At 39.3% G+C, this 21675-nt stretch overlaps 1 protein-coding gene across 7 annotated transcripts in view; it reads right to left on the reverse strand.

Annotated features, from left to right (window-relative positions):
• Window positions 1-21675, reverse strand: part of eps8a (epidermal growth factor receptor pathway substrate 8a) — a 193895-nt gene that overhangs the window by 153877 nt on the left and 18343 nt on the right. Inside the window, exon 2 of one of the 7 annotated variants that reach the window (XM_060843211.1) lies at window positions 2393-2487. The exons of 5 other annotated variants lie outside the window; for them this stretch is intronic. The gene's annotated coding sequence lies outside the window, so the exon portion shown is untranslated. Of the gene's footprint in view, window positions 1-2392; window positions 2488-20898; window positions 20969-21675 lie in introns of those variants that run through there. One more of the 7 variants, XM_060843213.1, reaches the window with a different exon arrangement.

Here is a 21675-nt window from a genome sequence, read left to right on the forward strand (position 1 = left end):
GATTATAACTGACATTCATTCACCCACCATGCAAATGCCAGCTCTTTGCAATGTAAATTTATGTTTGATTGCTATTGCACTACCCTTCCTATAGCTTTGCAGGGGACATAAATGTTAACAAGAATAAGACAACTTGGGTTCAGGCCCAAGTTCTCTCTTGCAAAGATGTGCCATATCCCAGCAGCTGAATACTGGATTCACAACTTTTTCAACTGCACTACAGGTACAGAATTCAGGTTTAGCCTCACCACACTTTGAGAACCCATTCAGGCTGTTGCTATACTGGTTGAATTGTAACTTTAAGTAGAGAAAGGGAACCTGCTAGTGCACACAATAAACAATGAAATCTTCCTAAACCTCCAGGCTTCAATTGTCAGTGGAACAGAAAGTAATCATATACATTACAGTAAGATCAGAAAATTTCATCTCAGGAAAATTGCAAGAGAACTTCCAACCATGAGACATTCTACCTTTGTAAATTCAATCTTTTTGAGAGAAAGAGAATATAATTGATTCACATTCTATGTAGTTGCAAATACATTCAGCATGGCATGCTAAACATTTTTTGTTCAAAAGAAAACCAGTCATCTGTCTGCCCACCCCTTCACTCAGGGATGTGCATCAGGCAACAGTATTCAGGTTCTTTTGCTGAGGTTTCACACGCAAGATGCAATTCGCGCACACTAGCTTCTGCAAACAGTTAAAGTTTATTAAAGCTTGTACAAGCTGGGTGACCCCTTTGACTCTCTTCGCAGGCATGCAGAATAGTCAGAGAAGCCCTGAATAAAGAAAACACATCTCTTCATAGAAGTCAGTTGGTAATGCTCAGATACTCTGGCCACTCCTTCACCGTCACATGTTACCGCAGGGACAATGGTAAGATGAGATCATCCGCTGAGATAATGCAAATCTAAATGCCCTAATCCTCAGGAATCATTATGCAGACGATTTCCTGACTCCGGTGACGCCGCAAGATGATGCGAATGCGACATACCTAGCTTTTGGGATGGCTATGAAGGCATTTCTGAATGGAAGGGGCTGAAGCACATTTAATTTGATAATCGTAGGGGAGTAGTATCAAATGACTGTCTAAAATGGAGTGGGAGTCATCTGCATCTCTACATTAATATCATCCCCACATACTTCCAGGATGTTCAGTCAGTGCAGTTTAACCTTGTAATATTACATTCATGTCCAGACAGATAGTCCAATTTAATCTTAACATTACAACACCTCCTAGAAGGGCAGCAGTGGTGGGGGAGGGCTGGCTGCAGAGCTGAATATTGCAATGGAGTGGCAACACCCCCACGTGCCCCTTCCACCCACATTCTCAAGTCTGAGAAACCTTGCAACTCAACCTCCCTGCTCCCACCAAAGCCCAAGCCTCCAAGTCCCTTCCCTGACCTCTCATTAGGTGGGTATGCATGGACATCACCACTAACTGAATGTGGTGACATTGATTGCATGTAAGCAAATGCTTTCTGAGGCCTGTCCTGTCACAGCCAGGTGATGTTAAGAGGTCACAACTACACATCAACCATATGGCTGGATGGATAACCACTCCATTTATTCTTGAGTCTGTCATGAGATGGGAGTCTTGTGAGGCCAGCATTTTTCACCCATCCCTAATTGCTCTTGAACTGAGAGGCTTGCAAGACCACTTCAGAAGGCAGAAATAATCAAAATGTAGATCAATCCACAGAAGGATGGCAGATTTCCAACTCAAAAGGCATTAGTTAACGAGATTGTTTTCGTGCTCACCATCTCTGAAACTAGTTTTATATTCCAGATTTAGTCATCAAATTTAAATCCTATCAGCTACCAGGATGAGATATGAATCCATTTTCCCAAAGCATAAATCCAGTATATTTTGCCACCACATCCCCATTATATCTAAGCATAGTCACAGTTATTGTGCATAGAAGATGGCAGCCAAATTTATGTACAAGTTTTCAAAACAGTAATGCAAGAGAGATTACAATCTGTTCCAGAAATTTTCATTGAGGAATAAATATCAGTTGAAGCACAAATCATCTCTTCATCTTGAAATAGCAAGATGGAATCATTTCCATTCATTTGGCAAAGCAAGCAGGGCTTAGCTTTAACAACCCAACCAAAGAATAACAATGCTGACACTTTCATCAAGTTTGCAGTTGGATTTGGACCTGTAAATCATCTAACTCAAGGTGAGAATGTTAACTGAACCATGGCTGATTTGTACCAACTTATTATTTACAAAAAAAGGGCCACCTTCAATTGACAAGGTAGTTGCATACAAGGCCATCTATAATGCTTTATACAATGAATAATCATAAAAATCCTCCAATATAAAAAAGCAAGCAATGTATTCTGCTCCGAAATGACAAATGTTTGAAATGTACAGTCCAAATACCTTGATACGGAGAGTTGAGTGCAATCCCAGGTCAGCCTATAACGTAACAGCAATGGTCAACATGGATATCTAGTGCACCATGGGTTAGAGTGTTCCTATAATACAAGATGACCACATTTATTTTCAAAAGTGGGTGTCATCAATTGCTAATAAACCCGAGCACATGAACTTTCGAGATTTAAATTCAGACACAGTCAACAGTAATAAACTGCATGTTACTGGGGAAAATTTGTATTATACATCCACTGTAGAAATCACAAGGATTCTGAAAAGTGTTGTTGATAATTCATTTGGCTATTCTTTTCCCACGATGAGTGTGGCACAATGTTACTAGTCATGAGTAACCAGATCAATTGCAATATTTGTTTTGCCTGATTTTGAACAAAATTGTCAGTGGAATCCACAACAAAAAAGTGAGCTACCAAAAGATCAAAACATTAATATATACAACACATGGTCCAGCTTACTGGCTCAGGTATAAATGGTTAAGTCAGGACTTTTACAACCAAAACAATATCATGTGAAAACAGATAGCTAGTCGTGACACACAAACTAAACTACAGCTCAAGGTTTAATATTTGTACTTCATACAGATTCAATTGCAACATCTTTCGTCCCTTGCAAAATTCTTACATTTACAGGAACATATTTGAAACCCTCAGTCTTAACATTCATCCACATATCAGGTATCTTAGCACCAAGTGAAAATGTACATTCCTTGTTTTTGCTCCCGAAATGCAGAGCCCCACAGAATTTCATCTGACATCTATCACTACAGTTCATTAATAGGCTTTCCTTAGTCCTCTTCCACCATTTTAGACAATTCAATAACTAACCAATCTCTTGATGGCTTCTACTCAAAATTGAGACTATCCAGCCAGCCTGACATTCATTAGCAGCATTTCATATTCAACCTAATGCTAACATAAATCTTCTGGATTTGGCAATGTGCTCGAACATAAGTCTTACTTCCTGAAAAACGGTGGGAAAAAAAAAAGTTTTGGACGATCAGAACTTCTAACTGACGTCAATTATGAAACATTGTTTGCATGGTTTTCTGAGACTAGCAGGACTTCAGCATATCTTTAAATATAGGCACCAAAACAATACATGGTCCTTAAAGCATTGTATTAGCATGTCATGACTTGTTTATTTTTTAAACTCCAACCCTTTGCCACCTGTCTTCCCACATACTTGTTAAATTTTAAGGCTAAAATTGTATTCCTTGTACAAGAACACCCAAGTCCCTGAATATTAACCATTAAGAATTTCACCCTTTTAAAAAATATACTGCTTTTCATTTTTGCAACTCCACATTTACACTCCATCTTCCAAGTGACTGCCCATTCACTTCTATGTAATACTGTCAGAATAGAGTAAAAGTAGAGTTAGAGCAAAAGAGAAGGTCCATACCAGGACTAAGGTCTGAACAGCATAAAGACAGAAAAAGCATGACAGAAAAAGCCAAAATTGAACAGCTAACGAAACAAAGGTAAGTCTATATATAACATAATAAAAGCAGAAAATGCAGCCGTTAGTCAGCAAGCCTGGAGGCATCTATGGACAAAGAAGCAAAGTTAATGTTTCAGTTAATATGGTTAAATCTGACTATTTGAAAACCTTCACTTTCCATAAATACTGCCAGATATAATACAATTTCACCATTTTGTTTTCATTTCAGCATCTACAAAATTTGGCTTTTATAAAAAGGAGGTTGAGAGCATCCTACCACATCAGCTTTTCCCTTTTATTCTTTCCCCCAGCTCAACTTTCGGTGACTCTGTACTTCAAAACCTACTGTACTCAACACCTATCAGTTCAAATGAAAATGGTCAAATTGAAATGCCAACTTGTCTTCAAAGATGCAGTTAGAGTTCTGAAGCACTCGTTCACCGCTTTTATTTCAGATCTCCAGCATGTGCACTATTTTGTTGCTTTATTAACTGCATATTGTAATCAGAATGAACTCAGCAATTCATGACAAGAATGGTCTGAGTCAGAGAACAACTAATAGAAACTAGACAGTGCTGTATTACTATCTGAAGAAATGGACACTAACACCATTTTGATTCCACTAGTTGTTATATGACCAGAATCCATAATTTGTGGCAAGTTCCATATGAGGCAGTGTTATTTGCCTTTGTTTTTAACAAGCCAAAATTACCTAACCTAGGGCTGACCACCCATAGCCTAATCAAAGTGCAGAACATACTTACAGTCAGCATAGCATGACTGAAAGTACACCACTTTCAAGTTCGCCAAACCTATCAGTTAACCAACTTTTAACCCATCCCGTTACACATTTCACAGTGCATATGATTTTAAGAAAACATTCTAATACAAAAAAAATGCACATCTAGTTTAAGCATTTAACTTTAACCAAAAATGGCATTTTCAAGCTTCGACATACATTGGTAACCCAAAAGGTTAAGACTTGAAATGTAGCTAATTAAACATAAATTCGAGTACACAACAGAAATTCAGATCTGATCCAACATACAAAAATGATGGGGACACGCGAATCTAAATATCAAATTTAAATTATCTTAACATTACACAGTAAATGCAAAGGAGAAAGTGAGGACTGCAGATGCTGGAGATCAGAGCTGAAAATGTGTTGCTGGAAAAGCGCAGCAGCTCAGGCAGCATCCAAGGAACAGGAGAATCGACATTTTGGACATAAACCCTTCTTCAGGAAGGGAGGGCTTATGCCCGAAACGTCGATTCTCCTGTTCCTTGGATGCTGCCTGACCTGCTGCGCTTTTCCAGCAACATATTTTCAACAGTAAACACAAAGTAAACATTACATATACTTAGCCAAAATTTAAAATTTAAACTATCTTGGTATATAACCAAAAGCCAGGGATTTTTCTTTTGAAAAATCAAATATTTAGTCCCACTTTATTTGAGCCACCTTAAAAATTCAAAACATGAAAAAAGTCAAGTGAAAAACTTTGTCTTCTATAAATAAGCATATTACCTCAACTTACAAATTTTGTCGTGTGCCATTTGTCTGCTGCTACATCCTTATTTTAGCTATTCATCTTCCACATTTCACACAATCTCCTCTCCTTGGGCAAACAAAGAGGGAAATGATTTCAACTTGATAAGCACACTCCCAGTCTAAAAATATCAGCAGTTAGGTGTTGCAAGTGACAAGCTACAACATTGGCTACTGTCAAAAACAGGTTATCTGTGGATTAACATTAGCTTTATTAAAGAATGGGCAACTATCTACAAGCAGTTGCTGAAACAGAGTTAATCTCAAACATCCAGTAATTGTAACCACCCTACAGTGTATAAACCAGCAGATACACCACGTCAGGTTACGTGGCTTGACACCAGGGCAAACAAAAAGTCAAGGTTATCTTGGAATTGATCTTCAACAGAAAATGTAGTACCACAAAATAGGTACAACATGACTAGCAGTGATCATTCCGACTCAGCAGCCAAATACAAATCAGTACCTTTCAAAGTAGTACGAGGAGTCAGATCATATTCTCTTTGTCAGTGTTTACTTCTTTGAGAACTGAAGTCTAAAAATGTTGATACTGTCATTTTAAGCTTCATCTTCCTACTTTTTTTTGCAAACTATTCATGCAAACTTACTCTACTAACTCCAACAAACACCAATTGCTTATGCCATAGCTGATTAATTGCTGTAATTTTTAATCAAGCCAGTATCTATCAATTCAGACGTATATTATCAAAGCTATGCACCTTGTTTCTAACAAAGGTGAACCAAAAGAATCCAATACTCTTCAGAGTCTGCAGGCCAAAATATAAGCTTAGCAAACGAATCATATTTAAACTTTGTGCAGCGTGGAAAATGCAACTACAGCTAAAGTAGCCCAGTGAACCTTCTGGAATTCATTTCTAAAGTATTTTGTCAAAGTTAACATTTCACAGCCAAAATATAAACCCTCTATGCAAATGTCAAATTATTTCAGTGATCACTCACTCCACTATCAAATCTCAAGACACTAATAATCCAAACTGATAACATGATTGTGTTTTACTAAAATAAGCTTGGAATTTCATTTTGTGTAAAGGTGTCCCATTAATAACTGCATGTACTAATTTTAGAACGATAATCCAAATAATCCATATCCCAGTGGTTTGAAGTTAAGTAGCTTTTCAACATACAGATTAATGACTTCGATGAAAGAGCAGACTGCCACATATCCAAGTTTGCAGACAAAACCAAGTTAAGGAACACAATAGATTGGGAGCAGCAATCTACAAAAGTGACGTGCAGCTCATTGCTATGACATACAGGAATCAGCCAGCACTAGATGAACTGGACGCTACATAATAAAAAGAGTGCAACTTAAAGAAAGGAGAAAAATCAGAAACAAAGTGCAAAGAGACCACTTGAGTCAAGCAGTAGAGTCAGTCCTATTCCTCACATCCATACCCTACTCTACCCATTACCTTGCAAGTTTGTTTTCCTCAAAAGCTTAATTTTGTTTCCAACATTATCTTAGCACCACTCTTGTCTTAGGTGACAGAGAAATTCACCAAATGCAGATAAATACCATGTGCTATACTGTCATAGAGGACAACAGCATATAAACATATCCTTTGGCCAACTTGCCCAGGCAGCCCAGTTTTCACAATTAAACTAGTGACATTTGCCTGCATTTGGTCCATATCTATCCCATCCTGTCCAAATGTTTAAGTAATGAAATTTCACTCTGGCAGCCCATTCCAGATGCTCACCACCCTAAAAAGAAATTGCCCTTCTGGAGCCTTCTGTATCTCTCCCCTCTCATCTTAAACCTATGCCCTCAAGTTTTAGTCTCCCCAACATGGTGAAAAGCTGTTTACTATCTATCTTGTCTGTGCCTCTCATGATTTTATTATAGACCTCTATAAAATCACCCCTCAGTCTCCTACACTCCAGGGAAAGAAGTTTCAGCCTATCCAACTTACAACTCAAACCAGATAGCATCCTCCTAAATCTTTTCTGCACGCTTTCTAGTTTAAGAACATTCTTTCTATAAGTAGGGCAACCAGAACTACACGCAATACTCCAAATGTGGCCTCACTAATGTCTTGTACTGATGCCCCAACATCTACTCTCAATGCTCTGACTGAAAGCCTTCTTCACCACCCTGTATACCCATGATCCACTTTCAAGGAGCTATGTGTACCCCTACCTCTGTTCTATAACACATCCAAGACCCAACCACTGACTTTTGGTTTGGCCCAAAATGCAACACATTCTTCACTGTCCAATTGTTGTTCCTTTGCCCCTCTCTTCGCTCCCCACCCCCGAAGCAAAATGCTAAGAAACACAGTATAGTTTTACCTCCATCTTTAGTTTAGGCCTTGGAGGAAGAGAATGTTCACTCATGTGCACAGAGACATGAGTTCACAGTCTTCTCTGGATGAGCAGTTTCTCAATGAACTAGATGGTCATTTTACAGGGAGAAGCATCCAGATAAGGCAACATACATATTAATTGGGTGACCATTACAATCAACAGGTATCGATAGCAGAAACCAAGCCCTTGACTGTTATACAATGAAGGTAGTTAACCTTCGTAACTGGATTCATACAACGGATACTTTTGCACTTGTTAGCTGACCTTGTATACAGAATGCTTCCAATATTGTTAAAATGGCTGCTTTTCCATCTTGTTAACCCATTACCCTTGCCTCCAGCACCACACTGTTAACTGCAAGTTCTTATCTGATCGAAGTCATGCTCAGCTGAACCTCTTGGTTCACAAAACTCAACTTAACTCTTTCCCTACTTGCTCAGACCAGATACACATTCTCACGATACAACAAATCTTGGTTTCATCCAGAAACCTATTAACCCCTATATCTCTTATATTCTCATTTAGATCATTTATGTAAAAGACAAACAACAGTGGATCCGGCACCGATGTGGTACATCACTGGTCACAGGCCTCCAGTCTGAAAAACACTACCACCACCCTCTCTCTACCATCAAACCAATTTTGCACCCTGTTGGCAAGCTCATGCTGGATCCCATGAGATCCAATCTGACTCAGCAACCTATCATGTGGTACCTTGGCAAAGGCCTTGCTTATGTCAAAATAAACAATATCTACTACAGTGCCCTCATCTACTTTCTTGGTCACTCTTTCAAAAGACAAACTCATGAGATACCATTTCCCACACATAAAGCCATGCTGACTATCCCAAATGAGTCATTGTCTCTCCAAATGTCTGTAGATCCAGCCTCTTAGAAACCCCTTTAACCTATCCTTTTCTACAGTTATTAAAACTAATGAAACTATGGTCTCTGGTCCCAAAGTGCTCCCCTACTAATCTTTGGCACTTGTCCTGTCTTATTTCCCAGAAGAGGTACGTTTTTGCCCTTTCTCTAGTAGGCAATTAACATACTTGATGAGAAATTCTTCCTGAACTCAAATTTTTCTCCATCTATGCCACGAACACAACTGGATCAACCATAGGTGTTAGGAAAGTTAAAATCCCCTACAACTTTATTATTCTCACAGGTATTTGCAATCTCCTTACCTATTTTCTCTTCAAACTTCCCATTGACTACTGGGGGAACCAAAAGTATATTGCTATCAAGGTGATCTCTCCCCTTTTCATTTCTCAGTTCTAGATTCAGTGGACAAACCCTCAATGTCTTCTCTCAGTACTGCCGTGATGTCCTTCTTAATCAAAAATTTAACTCCCCCACCTCTTTTGCCTCCCCTCCTATCCTTCTGTACCTGGGAACATTGAGCTGCCAGTCTTGTCCCTTCCTCAGCCATATTTCTCTAGTAGCTATAAAATATTCCAGTTCCATGTACCCATCCGTGCAGAATTCATTTGCATCTGGACTGGAAAGAGATCAATGTCCTGATGGGGAGATTTGCTACAGCTAATTGGGAGTTTTAAGTTAGTCTGGCTGGGGATGGGATCCAAAGCAGTCCAGAGACAAAAGAGAAGATTGAGGACAGTACAGAAGTCGGTGAGAGCAAGTTAAATTCATTTGCCTTACCTGTAAGGCTTTCTGCACTGAAATAAATGCTATTTAAGCCAGACTTCCCTTGCTTCCTGTCATGACTGCCTTTAACTTGCTCTCACCGACTTCAGTGCTGTCCTCAATCTTCTCTTTCGTCTCTGGACTGCTTTGGATCCCATCCCCAGCCAGACTAGCTTAAAACCTCCCAATTAGCTGTAGCAAATCTCCCCATCAGGACATTGATCTCCTTCCAGTCCAGATGCAACCCAATCCTCTTATACAGGTCACCTCTACCACAGAAGCAATTCCAATGATAAGAATCTGAATCCTGGCGAGATTCAAGATGGCAGCGACCCAGCAAGTTTGAGTCTGTAGTGCTCTGCCTAAGACTCAGCCAAAGTGGGGCACCCGCCTTCACCATACCTTTTAAATCATTTAAAATAGCTTTTGCCCAGCATACTTAGTTATTTTGTATCAAACTTGAACAGTTTGGTATTGTTCTTAAAATGACTAAGGGCAAAAATTCCCAAAGTTTCCAACAGGCGGAGACCCCTCCCTCATCCCTTCCAGCAGCAGCGGAGATGTCTGCAGCTGCTTCGGGGGAATGTACCTGCAGTGGCGAGCCTGATCTCCATGATCAACAAGCTTAGGAGAAGATCGACGCCTTCATCAAAGAATCCAGGTGGGAGTAGTTCTCAGTCATGCTTCTGCAGCATGACCGAGAAATTGATAAAGTCGAGCAACGCGATGGAGGGGCGGAGCAAAAGGCCACGACCTCAGAAGTTGCTCCGAGTCGGCCGTGGGCTGGGTCCAGCTCTCAAATAGAGTCCGGACCTTGGAATAGCACATAGATGACCTCAATAATTGGGGTCGAAAAATTTTTGGTTGCTGGGCCTTCCCGAACGGAAAGAGGAAGGCCAGCTCGCAGTTTTTTTGGAGCAACGGCAGCCTCAAATATTAAAGTTGGGGTCTGGATCAGGCTTCATACAGGTGGAGTGGGCCCACCGGTTTGCTATACACAGGCCTAGGCCAGACCAGCGCCCCCTGCCCGATTCTGTTCTGGCTCCAATGCTATAAAGAGAAGTAGATGCTCCTGGAAGCCTCCAGAGTCCTGGGGAAGGATCCCCAGGCCATGATGTACAAGGGTTCCAAGGATTATGTTATTCCAGGAATTTTCTCCGGACATGGTTCACAAGGAGGGCATTTGATGTGACGAAGAAACACCTAAGGGACCTAAATATCCAATATCCCTTGCGTTACAAAGCAACACTGCGCTTCAGCCATGCAGGATCTGTATATAACTTATCACCAGAGAAGGCTGCAGAATTTTTGGACACTCTTAAATAGACTAAGATTCAAACTGTATGATAATGATTTTGCTTTGCTCCCCCCAGTTTACCCCTTCTTTCCTTCTCCATCCCTTTTTTGTTCATTACCTTCTCCGGGGGTGGGGAACGGGGAGCTTATTTGTTATTTGCTGTGATTGTTTTTAAAAACAGGCTGTATGGCTTATTTGATTTATGTGGGAGGAGGGTTTGTTTTGTCCCACTTTTTTTAAAAGAAGGGAACAGGGTTCTCTTCTTCTGTCATTTCACAATCCTAGCAATTCTTAGAAAAGAAAGTAGTTTTGTAATGTTTATATTTTGTATTATGCTTGCTAAATGCACCTCTGTGTTGGGTATTGGGGGGGGGTGGAAGAGAAGAGGAGGTCACTCAATTTTACCTTTAGTTTTATAAAACACTTGAATTTGTCTACTCTATTTTATAATGCCTGGGTAGAGAGCAGGGCACTAGTTAGGAGAGGTTATGGTGGGGTTATTGATAGGTAGTTATACCCCCTGGGAGCAAGGGGGAAAAATCTCCTTTCAAATGTGTTTTGTATTGTTTTTTTTAAAACATAGGAATAGTTTTTAAATTGTGTTGGTGTAAATGTCTTAAAGTAGTTTTGCTTTTGGGAATTTTCTATGGTCTTTACTCAGGGCGTTTTGGGTGGGGTTCTTCCTCCTGAGGGGGTCTCCGGCTTGCTTGGACCATCATGGCTAGCTATTCACTTAGGTGGTGTACCTAGACTGTCATGGGGAGTAATTCATCAATCAAGAGGAAGATACTATCAAACCTTAAAAAAGGGATGATATAGCTCTTTTACAGGAGACACATTTACTTGACAAAGAGCACTTAAAATTACAACAGTGTGGATTTGACAAGGCCTTTTGCTCATCTTTTAACTCAAAAAAGTAGGGGAGTAGACATTCTCATTTGGAAGAAACTTCCTGTTAAAATTTTAAGCCAGGCAAAGCAAAGACTATGAATATGACGACAAGCCTGGCAGATACCTAGCATATCTTGCTAGGGGGAAAAAAAGGTTCCTCAAGCTCCTCACGCCCATGAGGGAAAGTGCTGGTACTCTGACTTGTGTTCGTAAAAGGATCAATACAGCCTTTAGAAAGTCCTATTTTGAACTGTATAAATCGCAGGACTGTGTGGATAGAACTAAGAAGATGGAGTCCTTCTTTAAAAACTTCGCCTTTCCGGATTTAACCTCTGAGCAGGTGTCGATCCTGAAGGCTCCCCTGGTAATCCAGGAAATACTAGACACAGTTAGAGAGCTTCAGAGTGGCAAAGCACCTGGACCAGACGGATTCCAGGTTGAATTTTATAAAGAACTCCTAGGAAAACTGGCTACTCCACTTATAGACATGCATAATTACTCTCATAGTCAGGGCTGCCTCCCGCCTTCATCGAGAGAAGCAAATATTCCTCTCATTCTTAAGAGAACTAGACGGGGTTTATCAAGGGCCGTAGATCATCTAACAACATTAGAATGGTCTTGAATATGATAAGTTTGTTAACAGGAAAGAATACCAGGAATAGGTATCTCCTTGGATGCAGAGAAGGCATTTGACCGGGTTGAATTTTTTTTTTACACACTGGAAAGGTTTGGTGTTGGAGAGAGATTTTCTAAATGGGTCTCAATGTTATACAATGACCCCAAAGTAGCTGTGATTACCAATGGTTTAGGTTCAGAAAGCTTCAGCATGGGTAGGGTCTGTTGTCAGGGATGTCCCCTCTCACCATTATTATTCACACTAATAATTGAACCACTCGCGGAAGCTATACGAACAGACTAACAGTGGCTCCGAGGGTTGGTTCAGGTAAACAAAACAAAAAAATTCGCTCTCTATGCAGATGATGTTCTTAAGTAATTCTTTGATATCCATACCCTGCTTAATTCAAGTATTTAATCTATTTCGTATGTTCTCAGGCTACAAAGTCAATTTTACGAAATCGGAGGCCATGCCGTTGGGTCATCTCGCTAGTATATCCAACTTAAAAATTGGACAGATCTTGTTTTCCCTTTCGGCAGTCACTGGAGGGTTTTCTATACTTAGGTATTTTTATCACCCCAGTATTTGGTCAGCTGTACAAAGTCAATTTTGTACACCTACTGGAGAAAGTAAGGCAGGACCTTCAACGCTGGGGAGACATCCCAATCTCCTGGTTAGGCAGAGTAGCTCGAGTTAAAATAAATTTTCTGCCTCGTCTCTTACATCCAATGAGAATGCTCCCTTTGATGTTGCCAAGACTGACGTTATGTAAACTACACGGCTGGCTTGGTTCCTTTATTTGGAATCATAGACGGCCCCATATCAAATTAGAGAAGCTACAGTTTCCACAAGCAAGGGGAGGACTGGATTTTCCAGACTTTAGGAAGTATCAGTTGAGCTCTCTATGTAGCTGATTGGGACTCATGACCCACAATCAATTTGGTTAGACATCGAGACCTCCCAGGCAAAGTGTCCCCTCATCAATCTTATTTTTAGATAAGATGAGAGGTATTATGGACTATTGTAAAAACACTATTGTATTTAGTACAATTAAAGACTGGAGGATAATGTGGCAAGATGAGGGTAATTTACAAAAAACCTCTCCTTATACTCCTATAGTGGGAGCATAAGGTTTTCAGCCAGGGCTGACAGACACTACATTTAAAACCTGGAGGTCTAGAGGTGTCTCTTGTTTACGCCACCAGTTCGATAGGGAGGTGATATCTTTTGAGCAGCTGCACCAGAATTTCAGACTGCCTAATGGAGATCTTTTTCGGTATTTCCAAATACAAGGCTATATACAGAAGACGACCACATTATAAACAGTTCCTACAAATCGGATAGGGAGAGAATGGGTCCACCCTCGGTCAGTACTCTTTGTCACTCATGACATAAAGAGGTATCAAAGACATGGAACGACTGTTTAAAACATGGAACCAGGAATTGGGGTTAGAAACCCCTTCAGAAATGTAGGAGGACATCTGGGAAAGTGCCAGAAAGATCTCCATCAGGCTCATATAGCACCGGAACGACGGGCAAAATTGAAGGTAGGATCATTCCCAATGTGTCCTAAATGTCTCACGCACTGTTTATGGACATGTCACAAGATCCGCAAATACTGGGACAAAGTAATGAATGCTCTGACAGAAATCTTGGGAACGGAGATCGGATTGGATCCAGTGATTTTTCTCCTGGGCTTTTCAAATCTGCCCTGCCAGAATGTGCATGGGAGGAAGCTATTCTCCATTCTCTTTCTGTGCAAGGAAAAATATCCTAGTCAATTGGGTAGCTGAGGACCCTCCAAGAATTTCGAACTGGCACAGGTTAGTCATGGAATATATCCCCCATGACTTCCTCACAAATATGGTGCACCAAAAAACTGAATTATTCTGTAAAATGGCAACTCTTTCTGAACGATATAGACACAGATATTGCGGCCATATTCTCAAGAGCTTTCATCTAGCTGTGGTAGTGGTTCTGGCTGGTCTGGGAGCCCCCCCCTCAGGGGAGGAATCCCATATAAATAATACATTTTGGAGTACATATTTAATTATTACATTATTTCTTAATAACGTAAGATAGCTTATTTTATGCTTTGGTTGTTTGTAGGATAGATTAGTAGTTAGCGGAGCTTTTTTTCTCTTTTTGTTGTGTTTTGGTTATTATTTATTTCTTTTATTTATCTATATTTAATTGTATTTTAGTGTTTATATTCATTTGTATTACTTTGTAATTTTGTAAAATATGTTAAGAAAAAGCTTTTCTTCCATTAAAAATACCTATATACAAAAAAAATCTGAATCCCTGCCCCTTCCATCAGCTCTCAAGTTATGCATTCATCTGCCAAACCTCCGATCCTACACTCACTGTGGCACTGGTATAGTCCAGTAATTGGTTATCCTTGGAGGTTTTGCATTTTAACCTTCTACCTAATTCCCAATAACCACTCTTCAGGATCTCGTCACTTTTCTTATCTATGTCATTGGTACCAGTATGTACAATGATCGCCGGCTGTTCACCCTTGCAGATAAGGCAACTGAAGTCGAGGCAAACGACAAGGGACATCTGGCTTAAATGATGTATTGTCATGTGCATTTTGTTAGTGAAAAGTGTTGCATAATATCACGAGCGCCATCTTAGAATGCAACAATAAATGTAAAAGAAAAAGCAGAATAACAAAAAAGAAAGCAGTTAAGTTCAATTTTACTGTCCTTAACTGCTCAGCCATGGGCTTGCAGCAGCCCACCAGAAGTCCCCCAATAACTAGAAGAGTCACATCTCTCTGGTGTTATCTCACCTCAGATGCTGACTCTACCCCAAGTCTCAATGGACCTCACAGCTAAGACTGATGCTGCCAGGTCTCGCATTAGGCCAAACTCGACTTTGCCACTGCCAAGAGCTCACTCTGAGCCCACCTTGCCAATGCAGCCACTACCATTACCACTAGGTCTCCTATTGGGTCCAAAAACCACCTCCATAAGTCTGCGGGAACTCTAAATTCATCTCTGCCACAGCAGCCATGCGACTACTCTGGGCCCACCTCATTAATGCAGATGCCACCAAGAACCTAAACTCTCCTACGATGCCTCTGCACTGGGTTCATCTCATCACCATGACCAAAATTTGATTTCTTTGTAGTAGAGGAGAAACAGAGTACTTGGTTTTGGTCAATAGCTCGACACAAGTGGATAAGTATTGAGTTTATGCTCAACACTACAGCATCGAAGCTGTGAGGGTTTCAGAAGTTGGTTTACAATAGTTAGAGGTTTTGATATCAATAACTTGTCCACAGTTTGAGTCAAATATTTCAGAATGTTCTGACAAAGAACAAGTGATACATTAATACTACTACCACCCATGCACGGAATGTTGGTGGATATTTTAAAGAAGGTTCTTGCAAAAGCTCTCTTTTCATTTATTCTTTCATGGGATGCAGGTGTCACCAGTTTGCAAGGCTATAATAAAACTAAGAGTCGATATTATTGTTGTGGATCTTAAGTCACATGCAGGGCAGACCAGGCAAGGACAAAGGATTTTCTACGCTGATAGGATATTAATAAATCAGGTTAGCTTTTACTGTGATTGATGATATTTTCATGGTTATCAATAGCTTTTAATTGGAAATTTATTAATTTGAATTCCATCAGCTGCCATGACAGGATTTGACCCCATGATCTCAGAGTATTAGCCTCTATTACTAATTACTACTATGAATTAGTAATCCACTACTATGGCCTCAATTTAACAGGCAACGAGCTAGCTAAGAATTTTCATGCTTCACTTCAGGGCAAAGTCGACAAATTTATGTTGTCTTGTAGAATAACCTCAGTTGACAACTTACTCACCTGACAAGTGTTTAAACATGCTGGTAGGACAAGATTTAATTTGCTTAAGCTTGATGAGAGAAGAGAAGAGAAGAGAAGAGAAGAGAAGAGAAGAGAAGAGAAGAGAAGAGAGATAAAAATGAAGATAAAAATGAAGATGAGTCATGGTACAGGTCATGAAAGGTAGACTGTTCTGCACTGTTCAGAAAGACATGGTGGAAAACCAAAAATACAAATAGTTTGAGATTACAGTTGTTGTAAAGAGGGTAAGTGCATTCAGATAACTACTGGAGTGATAACCCATCAGTACTACACTGATCACTTGGTTGAGGGGGGGGTAGAGAAAATGCTGGCAGAGGAGAACAGGAGAAAAAAAATGAGAATCCAAATTCCTTCAATAGTCCAAAATGGATGTATCATGTTGAAGATAGAAGTGAAGACCTCAGGTTGGGATTAAATATGACAGATATCAGATTTACATTAGACAGTACTTGAAATTAGTGATAAGGCAATGATATCTGAGTGAAGGCAAAGATGGTGCCATTGCTCTTCCCAAATTTTATCTTTGAAAAGTAATATAGGAGTGCATATGTGGAAACTAATTCCATATCAGCAAATCATACCAAAAGGTAGCATTAAAACAAACGAGAATATGATACTACATCAGCTGATCTCAGTAGGATTCCCTTGAATCAGAATGATCACTGTTGTCACCAGTTTAGTCAGGGTAAAGAGATTTTCAGTTGCCAATCTTCTCAGTCCTAACCTGCCACTTCCCCTCCAAGATAAAATTTTATGTATAGTTTAAAAATAGAGGCATTAATTGGAATTGGTATGGAACAGAAGTTAGCACTCACTTCATTGTGTAAGACAAAAACTTAGTCTGTAATTTTACTGCAAAAATACTAAATAGACTTCCCAACAGAGGAGTAATACACAGGCATTAGAATCAAGCAGCAGATTCTCGTGCTTGATATGGATGCAATAACATTCATTTACAAGTCCATTTTAATACAAAAAACATTTCTACATCATAAAACATTCAGCAAATTAAGAGGATCATAACAATAAAAAAGGAACTCTGGTTTAGACATGACGACAAGAAAAGCTAACTGAAAACTAAATGTAACAGACCAGTTTAAAGAAGATACTGCAATATGGAGAGAGGGATAAAGCATAGTTGATTAAGCATGTAATTCCAGAGCCAACGGTGAAGTGCCAGTGGCTGGTTAGGGTGATTAGTGGGGGAAGAGGAAAATATAGAGTCTAAAAGTGGCAAACACAACAATTGAGGGAAGAAAGAAAATGTGGGAGATATTTTTTAAAAAGTCATCAATATCAGCTGAGAGAATGAACAGAGTTTGAAGCTCATCTCAGCATGTAGGATGCAAGGGTCTGATTCTGTTTGAGCTGCTGCACAGCCAAGAGTCAATGCCAAGGGAAGAGATAAAAACAGGAGATCAGCAAAAAAAAGTACTCAAGAAACTCAGCAAATCTAGCAGTATCTGTGGAGAAAGTTAACTTCCATCAAATCACTACAAATAAAAGCAATTCATTATGTCCACAATGACACCCCCCACCAAGAGCAGCCCACTCAGACAGCCCCACTACCCTCTGGAACTCTGCACTTCCCAAAGCTAATTCACCTAGTTTGCACATCCCTGGAACATTACTGGCAATCTAGCAAGGTCACTCCATCTTTCAATCCAATCTAACTGTTCTCCTCCAGCACCTTTTGCTTTTATTATTTCCAGCATCCACATTATTTTGTTTTTACTCAAGTCTAGAAAAGTTTGCTTCTGGCCTTATTGCACCAAGAGAAGTATGGGGAGACAGAGCTCTAAATCACCAGCATAAACATAGAGACATAGATCCCATCTCTCCAGATGGTGTTATGGAGAAGCAGAAGGTAAAAATGAATGAGGGAGCAGGAAGTAAAGATAGATCTACCCAAAACACGGAGCTGAAACTTCGAAATCACAAATTCTGAAGTAGCAATGGCCACTACGGAACTTTAACAGAGCTATAACAGCTCCAGCCCCACTAACAGGCCTCCATGCTCTCCTTCCTCATTGAGAGGTCACAACAGTTTCCAAAGTTTGAAGTTAGGTCACTGGGAAGCCCTGTGTAAACATGGAGTTAACAGGAAAATACATTTTCAGAGCCAGCAAACATTGAGGCTTGGAAGGATACTAGAATCCAGGAGAGATCAAGAAAGCAGGAGATAAAACCACAGACTTGCTAAGGCAGGAAGAATTCTGTCAATAAGGACACATGGTAAAGATCTATTAAAAATTTACTGCTTTACTTTTGAGGAAAAATGGAGATCATGGTTTATAATACTTGCCGAAGGAGACATAAACAACCAGACAAAGTATATGTATACGCTCACGACATAGATAACTTTCCTAACAAGGTTTTCAAGTATGGGCTGAAGGTTGCAAGGAATAAATGGAACTTGCCATTGCTTGAGAAGAGCTTGACAAGGAAGATATTGCCAAGAACAAGTTGTTAGCGTTGGATTCAATGACTCACTTTTCCAGAAATAACAAGTGAAGGCACATGATAGTATGCCAACTCAGAAGGATTCCAAAACTAATCATTTGCCCATATTGCAATTATTACTATATTACAGTGACTGCACTTCAAAAGGTACAGAACTGAGTATAACAGTGCCTTTCAAGATTTCCATTCTGAAAAAAAGGGATTTTGTTTTCTTTCAAAATGGAGATAGTTTATTAACTACTTTTACAATTATTTTGTGATTGCAAACTTTTTAAAAAGCCATTTTCAGGAAACATGAGGAAACATTAATACAAAGCAGAAAGGAAAAATATAGTTCAGTCCGGACGCGTGCGCATTTATGAAGGGTGACCAAATATGATCATTACTCATGGCCTGTAGAAATATCTGATCATATTTCCCACTTCCTAATAGGGATAGAAACAAGTATAGAAACAAAAAAAATAAAGTCATTGGGTCCATCAAGGCTGCTGTAATTCAATCTAATCAAGACTAATCCATATTCCAGCTCTCCCCTCTTACCTCTAGATGCCTGTAAAAACAAAAATATATCTACCTCTTTCTTGAATAGCCCTCCCAGTCTTCTGCACAGAAGATTGCTTAGGTTCGCCACCCTTTGAGGAGGGACTTTTTTTTCCCTGATATATGATCAGATAACTGGTCTGTAGTTTGGTATTTGACCTCTCTTTTTAAATAATGGAGTTATATTGCCACTCTTCAATCTGCAGAACTGTTCCGCAGTCTATAGCATTTTCTAAGATGACCAATGCATTCAAAATTTCCAGGCCATTTCCTCTAACTATTCCAAAAAGTAGATTATTAGGCCACGATGATTTGTCAGCCTTTTCTTCCATGGATTTCCTGAATTTCTTTTAAACAAATTCGGATTTCCTTCAATACTACCTTTGGTTTCCTGACATTTCTAGGAGATTATCTGAGCCCTCTTTGTGAAGACGGAACCAAAATATGCCTTCAATTCTTATCATTTCGTAGCCTTCCATATCATTTCCCCAGCTTCTGACTCTAAGGAATTTAACATTTTTATTCTCTACTAATGCCTCTCTTTTACATATTTATAGAGGCTTTTTGGGTCAGTTTCGATGTTTCCTGCAATTTTACTCTTGGTTTTCCTCCTCTTGTGCAAACATTTTGTCCTTGTTTCTAAATTTTAAAATTTTGCTAATCCTCAGCTTGCTGCTTTTTCTGACAATCTTGTATCTAGTAATCTAGGAACAAGTTGATGAATTCAACCCATTCTATTAATAAAACTTGTCATTTTCTCCTCTCCACCACTACTCCTTACACAGTATCATAATTAAATAACCTGCCTGTGTCTTTTTCCTGTTGGGAGTATATTTACTTTCTTTAGTTGCTTCAGAGCTATTTAGAGATTAATAGTTGATTAAACTTTTACTTCACTTCATACATTTTCAACAGGGATACATATCAAATGAGAGCACTATTATAACTATGCTCAAATAGTTCATGTGACTGCCTGAAAAGCAAATAGTTTTCAATCAAGTAAGGAGAAGGCAGCAGGGGGAGGGGGCATGTTCTGTTTGAATCAAGAATATAGATTTCAGGTTAATTCATACTCCTGATTTTAAAAAAGTCAAGTAGAAGTTAAAAGCTGCAATTAAAACCTATTCTAATGCCATATCTCAACATGAAGTAATTCAGTAGCACACAAACCAAGTATGATCTTCCTTTACATTTCAGCGATGACAGACATTTTTACCCTACTCTATGGAGAAGGCAATAATTGAAGATTTCTCTCCAAATTAGAGATGATGAAGATCTATTACCAAAGTTTATCAGAAGGTTTAATAGTCTTACTGTTGTTCAACCTTCCAGGAGATTAAGAAAGGTTCAAACATATGAAATCCTAGGCTTCTGGGTATAATGCCGTAAGTTACACAAAATGAATTTGAAGTGATGCCTAAATACTCATGTTAAAGCTTACAGAAGTGTTTGCAACATCCAGGTTGATTCAAATAGCATGAATGTGTTAAATTTGAGTTCCTTTTACTTAGTGCTAAAACATTCCAAAAGTTGAGGCATTACATCTGCCCATGTCATTAGCTTAGTTTGACCATCCCTGAAAACACAGGCTACAGTTCTACAATGCCATCTTGCATACTATCCCAAGTGTCCACCCTAACTTTTGCAAGTGTCACCCTTGGTGTTAATCTAAGAACTCTAGTTGATATTCCTTTGTAAGTCATGAACATTTTGGCCAATTGAAGCACTCACCTTTTTTTGTCATTAGCTAAATCACACAACAGGGTTTGAACATATAATCTTCTTGAAGAATACTTACTCCCCCACTTATTATGAAAGCAAAGTTCACAGTTCAACAAATTAATCTGTTGTCACTCACCTCCCAGAGAGCTGCTTTTAAGCAGCACTTATCGATGACTCATTCTACATACTCTGGCTCTCGAGATGCTTTTACATTAAATGTTACATCAATGGCACCAACTCAATGTAGAGGTTCAAAGCAGCCATTACCAACCCTGAATGACAATTTCACAGCTTGCCACAGCTGTCTGCCTGAAGACTCAGTCTCAGAACATAGCAATACAAAAGGAGCTGGAGCATAATTTGGAGCAAGATTTAGAACATGTTGCATGCCCATGCATGAAATGGTTTTAAATACTGTTTTTTTTAACTATAAAAATAGGGAAGCCAAAAAAGACAAGGGAGAACAAGATAAACAAACTAACACAAAGGCTCATGAAAATTGCGTGTACAGCATAACTTCCTAATGTCTTCTTCCCATGAGCCAGGAGTGACTCTAATTTTTTTAAAAATGTTATGTCACACTGAGATGTTATTTTACATGATCTCGTGGAATTTGAGGCAATTTAAGACAATGTTATTAAATTACATTCAACTCAAAGCTGAAATCCACATTCTCAGGTTGTGAATTATCGTCAATTAAGCTTTCAGTTCAGAGCTGTGAATCCTGAGCTTAACACATTCTTCAAGATGGAACAAACAGAATACATGCAATATTTTGATATCCAATGTGCACAACAGGTTCCATTGTTCAAACTCTCTGGTCACACGATCATATTACATTGGGTAGTCAAGGAGCAGGGAGCTGGGTTTGTTTAAAAGGAATCTGATTCTGAACCCAAGAGAATATTTGAGA

The sequence above is a fragment of the Hemiscyllium ocellatum genome, chromosome 23 (assembly GCF_020745735.1).
Source record: "Hemiscyllium ocellatum isolate sHemOce1 chromosome 23, sHemOce1.pat.X.cur, whole genome shotgun sequence".
Lineage (NCBI taxonomy): Eukaryota > Metazoa > Chordata > Chondrichthyes > Orectolobiformes > Hemiscylliidae > Hemiscyllium > Hemiscyllium ocellatum.